Consider the following 11,622-nt stretch of genomic DNA (forward strand, 5'->3'; position numbering starts at 1 on the left):
GAATCTCTTTTGTTTGTCTACGGTGAATACCCGATGTAAACTAAACATTTTATATACTGATGTACTATGTTTCTGATATACTAGATCATTTATTTTTTTTTTTTTTAAAGAGATGCATTTGCTCATTCCCATCTTATTGATTTCACACTATTATTATTTATTATCATGTTTACGATAGGGAAACATGAAACAAAGAGTAAAACGCGATGTTAAAATACACGAATAGAGGATAATAAGGAAAAAGTTCAAAACATAATTATAGAAATGGTCTAAACAGTTAAGGAATACAGAAAGGCACCGGTAGTATCCGCCATCAAGACACTCATAACTTATATTGTATTTCAGCTACAAACAAAGGACTACAGGTGATGGCAATGGATAAAATGAGGACAAGAGTTATCGGTCATTAGATGAAATATTTATACAATTTTTCTCATTCGGCAAATCTGCCATCTTTGAAATTGATGTATGCAATAGAGAATAAAGATTTAAATTAAAAAAAAAACGGTACTGCATCAAAATGTATAGAACTTTAACTGAACACTTGCCAATTGGTCTCTAAGAAAATATGAAATTACTATTTATATTGATATAAAAGTTTAAAGAGAGTTAACATCAGTGACTGTTTGTTTATGTGTTACATATTTGTTTTTCGTTCATTTTTTTGTACATAAATAAGACCGTTAGTTTTCTCGTTTGAACTGTTTTACATTGTCATTTTGGGACCTTTTATAGCTGACTATACGATATGGGCTGTGCTCATTGTTGGAGGCCGTACGGTGACATATAGTTGTTAATTTCTGTTTTTTTTGGATTCTTGTGGAGAGTTGTCTCATTGGCAATATTACCACATCTTTTTTTTTTTATAATATTACTGTTAAATGATAGTAAAGACGTGTCACTGAAACATGTTTTTGTTATCACTTGATTGACAAGTAATAATAGATCGATATAAACAGGTCGTTTATTATATGTTTAGTTTTTATATTAATATTTGGAATTACTCTTACTATATCGTTCTATACCAGTACTGGATTTGATACCATGCTCGACTGAATGCAATCGATTTATACATCTCAAATTATATGTTGTTTATGTATCCCTAATCGACAGTAATATAAGTATCGTTATCTGTGATACTGACCCTACTATAGCTTCAACGATGGTAGGGTACGCTAAAATTTACTTCATGTCTGGTTTTCATTGTGCGAATACATATGCATGCAGACATTGTCATTTCAAATAGATATAGGAAGATGTGGTGTGAGTGCCAATGAGACAACTCTCTATCCAAATAACAATTTAGAAAGTAAACCATTATAGGTTAAAGTACGGCCTTAAAGCATACTTAACTTCTCAAGATGGACCAATAGTTGTATACACATGCAATATGCATCATTTGTTTTCGTTTCAGACATGTAACTATAATTCTATGTGTGTTTCATTTTGTCTTTGACATTTCCGGTATTTTGGTTGAAAACCGTAGTCTGACTAAACACTATAAATTGAGCACTATTTCTAATTTGATTGGCACACTGCCTGACATCACCCTTTATACATGGATAAGCCAGTTTGTGATGGTTTGTAAAATACGACATCAATGGAATCAAAGTCAATGCAGTACAGAAATCATATTTAATCTGAAATCAGAAGTAGCTGTGTGTTATTTGAATCTTGAATTGGATTCTTATGTGAACGGATTCCAATATATTTTAAAATCCAAAGCAAAACAATTGTTCTAGTGGATACATTAAAAAGTTATGAGGTATAACATACTTTTGATTTATTAACAGTAGAAAAACACTCTGTAAACAAAATTGTGTTGACTTTAGCAGTACACATGAATGTTTTGCAAATAAGGGCGAACTGTGCGTAGTTGCATGCTTCTAGTGGAATTCAGATATACAACGTGTGTCGTTAGTTACCAAAGTTATTTCCTTTACCCCAGGAATGAATACGAATTCCACTAAGTCTGCCTTTTGCTGTCTTAAAACCTCAAAGAAATTATCTGAATGAAACAGAGTTTCCTATTGATCACAGTCTCTATCACCACTTTCGAAAACCAAGTTTTATTAGCAGGAAGTAAAAACCTACAGATTGGTACCGACATAACATGTACAAAGGTAAACACGAAGCAGACATTCTAAATTAACATTATAAATGTTAAGCAGACAAGCAACCTAATAAACAAAAACAGGTGACAATTATGCTTGAACCCTTATCAATTTGATTAAGTCGAGTTTCAAGATGGCGTCAAATAGTTGCAATAAAGAAAATGAAAAAAAAAAATAACTCGCATTTGTAAAAATACAGCCAAAGAAAGGGGTTTGTACAGGGGAATTTATTTCTGCACAATGAATAATACATTCACTACATAGGAAATGAGCCTATTCGTTGAAAATTTACGTTCCTGCGTTCCACTGATGACGTCACAAACAGTATTTTTTTCTATTTTCTACGAAAAATCAATAAAAATTGGACAGGAAACATAGAGCGCATACGTCGACAAAAAAGATCGTTGAACACAATGTTTGTACGGACATTTGACATATTGTGCTCGAATGTTTAGTTTGGCCTGGTCCTAAATGTGGTCGAAATCCGGTAAATTTTGTACAATTGCGTTAAAATCTCTAATTTAAACTATTTTGGACGAAGAAATCAACGCTTTAGAGTAAAACTTTGATGAACATACTTTTATTTTACTTTCTGACCTGCATTTAAGCCAACTTAAAACATATTTCATCTTGTGCCATTCAATTTTATAATCGGGGCCAAATATGACCCTTACTGAACTTACTCTTTTGTTAATTGTTATTCCTCTGATGTGTATCAATCAGAAGTGGTGAATGTTAATCTAAGGTATTATTTGAATACTTGTGTAAAGGGTATTTAATTCCAAATGTTTGTAAGAGGATTTTACCTACATCTCTTTCGAGTTGTTTAGACTCATTCCACACCTGAATAGATATTTTCATGGTCTGTTTGGAGTTTTCAGTTAATTTCTGATACACACAAATGTCTCGTAGCGCACTTTGCATACTCACGAATGTAACATTGCCATATAGTTATATGATACACTTGTGTATTACCTTTTGGAATATATGTTGTAAAAATGTTTATGCAGTAATACCATTTTGTGCATTGTATAATAACTTTGTCTCTAATATATGTTTTAATAACCTGATAACGGTTTTATATATTAGATAATATCTACTCATTCTGTCATCTGTAATTGTATTTTACTATGTATAATCGTTGCTTTTGTAGCGCAGTTACTGCGTCTGAGTTCTTTTTATAAAGTTCTGAAGTTCAGAATATTCAGGGTTCTGCTTTCCGTAGTGTTTGATTTTAATTCACTAAAAATAGATATTATAAGGGATTTTTTATCGATGCTAATAAGGCAGAAAACACTTAAGTTTGAATTGTTTGAAAAAAATATGACATGCCACTTTATGATGATAAAAGTATGCCCAGGTGGTGATTATTGTTATCTTTTGATTTAGAAACAAAATTGCCAAGGCCTTGTCAGTTTTTTTTATAATTATTGAGTTAGAATGTCCCTTGATATTTTTTGGCCTTTCATAAACAAGGTCATACGAATTATATATGATCCAATAAACTCATCATAGATACCAGGACTAAATTTAGTATATACGCCAGACGCGCGTTTCGTCTACAAAAGACTCATCAGTGACGCTCGAATCCAAAAAAGTAAAAAAAGCCAAATAAAGTACGAAGTTGAAGAGAATTGAGGATCAATTTTTCTTAAAGTGTTGTCATATACAGCTAAGGTAATCTATGCCTGAGGTAGAAAAGCCTTAGTATTTAAAAAAAATCTAAAATTTATAAATATAACCATATCAATTCATGTCAGCACAAAAAGTGCTGACTACTGGGCTTGTTATAAACTATATCTTCCTTATAAAACAGTGTGATAAACTATATCTTCCTTATAAAACAGTGTGATAAACTATATCTTCCTTATAAAACAGTGTGATAAACTATATCTTCCTTGTTTCACACGAGATAAAATCATGACCGCATTTCCATTTTCAAATTTGATTTTACGCGTACTTGAAATAAGGAAATATTACATGACATACTTGAGAATTGGCGCTCAAAATTTAAGAATAAAGACATTTCGACGTTTACTTAATAATTAAACACACAAGCAGAGGGAGAGTAGGGTCTGTTTACTGTATTCATAAGATGCATTAATATTCAATTAACCTTAAATAATAAATCAGACTTGCATGTCATAATATTAAGTTCATTCACATATTGATTGCTGTTCAATTGTAAAAATGAATTTTGAAAGATGAACTTACATGAATTCTAGTGACATTCATGACCATTCTTTTTTGCAATATAACTACTCATTTGATAGATACGATTTTCAATTATTGAAAGAATGTTGCGTTAAAAATTGTTAGAAGTGTTTTCAATGAATTTTGTTGGAAAATAACCATTATTGGCTTAGTGTAAAGATATATTTTTAACTTTGTAAATACTATTCCAACCTAATCTTATTGATTCATTACTACGATAATAAAATTGAGAATGGAAATGAGGAATGTGTCAAAGAGACAACAACCCGACAAAATAAAAAATAACAGCAGAAGGTCACCAACAGGTCTTAAATGTAGCGAGAAATTCCCGCATCCGGAGGCGTCTTTCAGCTGGCCCGTAAACAAATATATACTAGTTCAGTGATAATGAACGCCATACTAATTTCCAAATTGACACATGAAACTAAAATTAAAATAATACAAGACTAATAAAGGCCAGAGGCTCCTGACTTGGGACTGGCGCAAAAATACGAATATATTTGTTAAAAGTTTCAACTGAACGATTGCAAATACACATCACGTTTTTGTACATAACGAATGATTTAACGTCCAGTATCAAATTTAAGGAATACTACTTGTTAACAAAATATGGAAATGAAATCTGTTTTGTTCTTCAATGAAAAAATAAACTTTATTTCATACGTGCATGTTCACACAGTTCGGTGTGGAAGAACAGTCTTGTCAACCTATTTTTACACTGTATTCAGAATCTTAAACAACGAGTCTTTGTTCTGTATTCAAGTGCTGTTGATTGTAACGTGCGTGGCGATGAGCAGCAGATACCATTTATTAAGTGTTTGGTTAAACCTATCCGGTATTCGAAGCCTAGACCTCGCGAAATTATAACAACTGTAGCTTGTGTTTGATGCAAATACGAGTTTGTATTACGCATAGACGCATATCGACATCGGAACTCTACTTACTCAATATCCTTCTTTTAGGACGATATGACTTTAATTATAAAATAAATAAACAAATATACATGAAAAAAACGACTTACAGGATTTTACAATATGTATTATGTTCCTAAATGATTTACTAACTAGTTAATATACAACTGATAACAATTATATACACAAACACATGGTTTTATTCATATGCATTTATTCATGTATATTGTAACTTTAAAAAAAAATTAAGTTTAAGTTTCTGAAATGAAACTGTATATTTTATGTTTAAAACAATTGCTTTTGCAAACCTATTTTGTCTATCAACATCGTAAAACCCATAACTGCCTGTCTCTAAATTGAAAATACTGCATATGCATAAAGCGCACAACATTATTGATTTACATGTCTATCAATATGCAAAATTCATACAAAATCCAACGATTGGATCCAGAAGTGGACATTGAGTGAACATGCAATCAATTCTTGTTTCTATAATTGATTTACAAAGTATATGTTTAAATCAGTGTAAGAAAACTGGTTAGCACTAAAATTGACATGATATTAATTGGGAAAAGGAATGGAATTTTCACTTGGATTTCCAACAATCAAATGAAAATCATTCGAGCACTTAGTTTTGTGTGATTATTTTCTAGAGCAAAGTTTTTCATTCGAATGCCAAAAAAAATTTCGACAAACTTTTATTTCCATTGTCTTAACATCTATAAGGCAGTTGTTCAAGTAACATTTAAGTCTGGTAAACACTGTTATTTGTCCTTGCGATAATCTCCTCTAAATAAAGGCAACAGTAGTATACCGCTGTTCAAAACTCATAAATCCATGGACAAAATACAAAATCGGGGTAACAAACCAAAACCGAGCGAAACGCATTAAATATAAAACTGCAAAAACATAATATATGGAGCTAATTGTTGAGTTCAAAAGAATACACGCAACATATATGTAAATAACTTTCTTACTTCAATTATTCATAATGTTTGTTATTAAATAGCAAATTGGCTAATTGATCGCATAATTAGTTTAAACAACGGTTTAACCAACAATTTTCCTAATTGCAAGTGATAATGAAAATACCAAAGAAACATTGAAAGCATAAGAGTAAAAAATGTGTAGGGAACAATGTGACAAAAATTGACAAAAAGCGACAATATACATTCCCTTCAACAAAACATAGATGACAGTACAGGGAAAGACGATTGAGCAACTAGAGGCACAGCAAAATCTTACGATGATCTAAAGTGAGTCGATAGTGTTAGCAGTGACATACTAATGTTTCGCAATCAATTTAATCGTGTAAAGTTAATACTATCGTTCGTAGATGTTCAAACGATTAAGGTGTAATGCCACCAAATCATGGTACGTCACATCCGGTTGTATACACAAACAGGTCATGAACAAATATTTCATTGAATTTGACAGTTGTTGGTAATTAATCCTACATTTAATTGCAGTAAAACATTTCTGTGTCATAAACATATGTCTTGGGTATTTCAAAACACCATTACTTTTGATTTGGGATTTCTATAGAATATTTCGTAATCTTGAGGTTACATGGTGACTAAACCTTGTACACAGATGAAATAATGGTATAAATGAGATTGGTTAACTTCCAATGATGGTTATTTTCTTATATGCAATGACTGGTTATGTGAAATTATTTCTATAGTAATGGACAGGATATTTCTTTATTTGAAACAAAGATAAATTCTGCTTATTTTTTTTAAAAGTGCAAATTTAATAAAGACTAATAGGGAAAACTCAATAGTGGTATAACGCCTAAAAGGTAGTCAAGATTATGGTTACAACTATGAAACCTATCAGTTGCTATAATCATGCTTGATTGCGAAATAGTTTCTATTCAGATGTGTTTGTATCGTTTGGTGTATGCTGTTTTTTACGTAACCGATAGTAAAGTAACAGACACGACGGTTGAACAATGAACCCCAAAATGACAACAGTGAATACATAAGGCACAATCCCTGTATGATTTGAACACGCGCCCCCAATCTTTATCGAAAGTAAAACCAAATCATCACTGTACCATAGATACAACATGCAAGCGTTTTCAAAATAAAATAAAATGTAGTAAAATGGAAAGAATATTCCCCCACAGTGTTCTTTCTTGTGGCACCGATAAATGCGAGAAACAGAAAAGCAAAATATGTTGCCAAATATTCCCAACAATACGTCCAGAAAATTGTTTCCTTTACTGCAGATGTACATCAGTCCATGTAGAAGACGATAAGCTATAAAAAACAAAACATAATAGCTATATTCAGCCATAATAAGCGCAATTAAGATGATACGTGGCACAATTTCAGCAAACCGTGATATCCAGTGAATGACTTTTATTAAAATGCCATCTTCTTGGTTCTGTTTCGTCTTTCGATATTGATGTTTGAAGGCATTCAAAGACCAAGCCAATCCTAGGGAAGATGCACTTATACTCATATAACGAAGTATCTCTGCAACAAAAATCAGAATGTTACTGATGTTACTATATGTTAAAAGTTAACCATAATGATTTGATATGCTACATGTATACATTGTGACTGAACTTAACAGTCATTAAAAGTGTACAGCCACAATATACTTTTCGGAAAACAATTGCATGTATTCTTATGCCAACTCAACAAATTTGCAGCAAGTCATATTGCATAGGGCTTGAAGAACTGATATTTTTAATTACGACTTAAAAAAATACACAATAAATATTTATAATATTATAATTTCTGATGAACACCTTATTCATATTTTTGATGTTGATATTTTTTATCCAAAGTATTACCTTTTTATTTTCAAATATGCTAAAAAAGGAAGTTCGTGTGTAGGTTTATATCATGTTCCACAGAACATGCTACGAGGTGTTCTGAAAACATATATGAACGACTAAAATGCCATAGACCCCTATTTGTAATCGATCGGAAGATAACCAGCAGATTAGGTAAATTAAAAGCAACAAAACAAACAGAGGAGACTTATCATATGTTTTTTTTAAAACAAAGGGCATATGTCATTGAACAATAATTTCTAAGACATTTGAATTAAATAGGACATCGATTCATTACATTAAAAAAAACTATATTGAAATTTCTAGAATCTTCTCCAGGCTTTTCCAATAAAAAAATGTAAAATTACGTTGATAACAACCACATCGGATTCCATAAAAAAATGTTATGTGTGTTTGAATATGTGTATGAAAATGATCTTACAAAAATAAAAAAAAAATGAACAAAGAACACATATTGAAAGTCAAAACACAAAAGCTCGTTTGGTAAATCATTAACACAAGTTATTTATTAGAAAATAAAATTTCATTAAATAGAAATACAAAACACTTTTGGGAAATTAAAGCGATATTTACTAATTCAATGAAGAGGTCTGATATTTGGGGGTGCTTTTAATTGCTTTTGACATGTCTTTTTTCTCGACTAATACTTTGCATTGTTGCGTCATATGTTGTTATCTTTATCTTTGCCTACGGGTAAAATGAAACTAATTGTCTTTCCCTCTTCGCTTTAGTTTAATTTCTACAGTTACTTACTTGTTTGAGTAGTGGCAGTGAGCGTATTCGTAATTGACAGGTATATTTGTATTGTTAGCTGTGGAGCTGACTCTACTGTAGCTTCGACGAGAGTAAGGTAAGCTAGAGTATATTCCAATTTTCTATCTGGTTGTTTCCCTTGTGCGAGTGCTTGAGCATGCCTGTTATTGTAAGTATTACAATAAATATTCAACTACGAAACCATGAAAAGATGGAACCATTGAACGTTTACACATTTGACATGCAACATTTGTTTTTCGTATTAATATGGAACTATTCTGCTACGCGTGTATATTTATCTCCGAAATTTCAGGGTTTTGAGAAGAACACCATACGTTGACTAAATTACACAAAATCAGTACAACTTACTAGTAGTTGATACCCCAACTCGCCATTCTACAAGGATATGTAAGTGATTGGTGGTATGATACCTCAATTTGCAATTAAGTATGCCAACAAAGTCAATGCAATAAATAGTTTATTGACTATTTAATTGTAAGCCTATTGTACATGCTGTACTTGACACTTGAAATCGGAACATTTATGTTATAAACAATTCGAGCTGGTATTGTACAGTATGAAGTGTCAAACGGTTTTTACTGCATTTCTCAGATCTAATTTGTGAACAGATCTTGAATCACATTTAAAAAAAAGAAGATATTAAAATGAAAAATCAGTTTTAGATATTTTAAATCTGATCTTGACCCTTCGACCTCTCCTACATGTGTGACCCTTCTAGAAGATATTACTCTGAATGATCCCAGAGAGCCATACTTTTTATTGTCTTTGATCAATCATCTAATATTTTTTTCTTTTAGCTCATGTTTTGCTTTTGTTGAATTCCCCCAAAATTTATTTAATAGTACCAATTTTCATTCAAGATATATACTCAAAGACACTTTTAATAGACAATTCAATTGTTATTAACATAACAGTGTAACTGAGTCCTATCTTTCCTTGACTATGACATTTGAAATTTACAATTTTTTTCTTATTGATTATGTAAAACGTGTTTAAATACATATGATGTGTGTTTGTGTTTTCTTTACAATAAACATATGTTAACATTACATTACATACGTATATGTTGGCAAAAATACTGCATATAGACTCAACAGGAATCCTGATAGTATCTTGATGGCCACGCCACAATATCGACATTTATTGACACATGTTGCACAACAATTTTCAAAATACGTCGTGATGACTTTTCCGGATACTTGCGTATAAAAATACGCCGCTATAAAGAGCACTGGCAAGACGGTGAAAACCAAAACTACGAAAAAAGATGATAATTCTCCAATCTTTGCGTAATGTATGAGCAGGAACACATCAGAAATAGTATCAAAAAGGTAAAAAAAATATGTTAACAAAGTTAGTGCAATATGGAGTGCGGCCTTCTTCAAAGACTCATGATGAATGTACTTTTCCTTGGAGCACAGTCGATAACCAGCTGCATACAATATAACCAGCATGACCATAAAAAATATCATAGTAACCATTGTTTCTACTTCTGATGATTCATTTATCGATGATGATGTGTCTGTAAATATATTCTAGTGTAAGTTCATAGTATAAGTTTATAGCATAATAATCCCCTTTTAAACGGATGTGTTAATATATTTTTTTTATAAAATTCCTTTTTGTAACTAAGAACCTTGCTTATTGAACATTTAACACCATCTTAAAGAATTGCATGCAATGCCAATGAGATGTTAACACGTCTTTTGGTAATTAAACGCGTTAAACTATTCAAAAGTAGTACCTTTCAATAATTGAACGACAAATTAATCTATAAATAAAAAATAAAATAAAAATGAAACGGAAAAAAGTATACAAAAATAAAGTGCACAATACGAGTATGCCATTCAAAATCTGCAATCAGATATTATTGTTTGAGGTCAACCGTAGTTCTTTTAAAACGTGTCGCATACTGGGGATATACATCACTTTTAAAATGAAAGGGCGAATTCTGTGGTTTGCCGTACCGGTGAAAATTGGATTGCAATCAATTTACTGATTAAAAAGAATTTAGGATTGGTATGTTCACCCATTTTTTTTAAAATTCCGTGTCTATGATTATTCATGCAGAAACTCTTGCACCCATGTCAATCAAAAAGTAAGATAACCATGAAGATATCTGATGATTTGTTTGGTTGTCTGGATTGCAAATTGTTTCGTGTGTAGTATTGTTAGGGTCAGAATAAATATGACTTATTACATGTATTTGATATCAACAATTAAAATGAAATATCTACTTACCTGATGTCGTTGTTTTGATACTCCAAAATGGTGTTGTGATGGTATTGTTCATGACCGTTGGCACAGTTTTAATACAGTGCATAAGGGTCAAGCTGTCTGTGGTATCTTGATGGCCACGCCACATCATATTGGAAATATTTACTCTCATGGTCAAACCTGAAATTAACAAAGATATCTGTATAAATTGCATATACGTTGCATTGTTTGCCAAATCATTAAAAATAATGAGTTTGTTTTTATCTTAATTTTCAGTCTGATTTGTATAGGAATATTCTTGTTTGAACAGAAGGGTCGCGATGTAAAATATATGACGCTTACACCAAATTGCTAATTAAATAGTTATTCATTATACTTTTATTAATGATTTGTCACGGTTATAACCTAATTGCATATATGATTGATGATAAAGTAGACAATTATTATGAAAACCATGTACGCATGTCCCCTAATTCACGTACACATTACAATATAACAGTGAGCACGAGAACATGTCACCTTACATGGACACATTATTCTGACTCCTAACACAAAAGTGTTGCTATCTCTACTTTATTCAGTT

At 31.4% G+C, this 11,622-nt stretch overlaps 1 long non-coding RNA gene across 1 annotated transcript; it reads right to left on the minus strand.

The window, feature by feature from the left end:
• Positions 1 to 7,032: 7,032 nt before the first annotated feature.
• LOC143081954 (uncharacterized) lies at positions 7,033 to 11,219 on the minus strand. Its single transcript, XR_012980177.1, has 4 exons — positions 11,064 to 11,219; positions 9,882 to 10,344; positions 8,802 to 8,962; positions 7,033 to 7,722 (listed from the first exon to the last, which is right to left on the minus strand). It is a non-coding gene; the product is annotated as an uncharacterized LOC143081954 (long non-coding RNA).
• Between the last annotated feature and the right edge of the window lie 403 nt (positions 11,220 to 11,622).

The sequence above is a fragment of the Mytilus galloprovincialis genome, chromosome 7 (genome assembly GCF_965363235.1).
Source record: "Mytilus galloprovincialis chromosome 7, xbMytGall1.hap1.1, whole genome shotgun sequence".
Classification (NCBI taxonomy): Eukaryota; Metazoa; Mollusca; class Bivalvia; order Mytilida; family Mytilidae; genus Mytilus; species Mytilus galloprovincialis.